A 258-nucleotide genomic window follows, 5' to 3' on the forward strand; every position below is an offset into this window, starting at 1 on the left:
TGTGGAAAATGCTCATAATTGGGGAACTCTATATAAAGGGCATATATGTCAGGAGGGAACAGTCGCTGGAGAAGGGTGTCATGCTGGTTAAGATGGAGGGTCAGAGAAAAAGAGGAAGACAAGATGGATTGGCCAGGTGGCATCATTGATGGCATCAAGTGTGGCAGCGTAGCGAGGTTGGCCCAGGATCAGACATTGTTTTGTTCTGCTGTGCATGGGGTCTCTATGAGTCGGTTCTGACTCAATGGCACCTGACAA

The sequence above is a fragment of the Chrysochloris asiatica genome, unplaced genomic scaffold (assembly GCF_000296735.1).
Source record: "Chrysochloris asiatica unplaced genomic scaffold, ChrAsi1.0 scaffold00043, whole genome shotgun sequence".
Lineage (NCBI taxonomy): Eukaryota > Metazoa > Chordata > Mammalia > Afrosoricida > Chrysochloridae > Chrysochloris > Chrysochloris asiatica.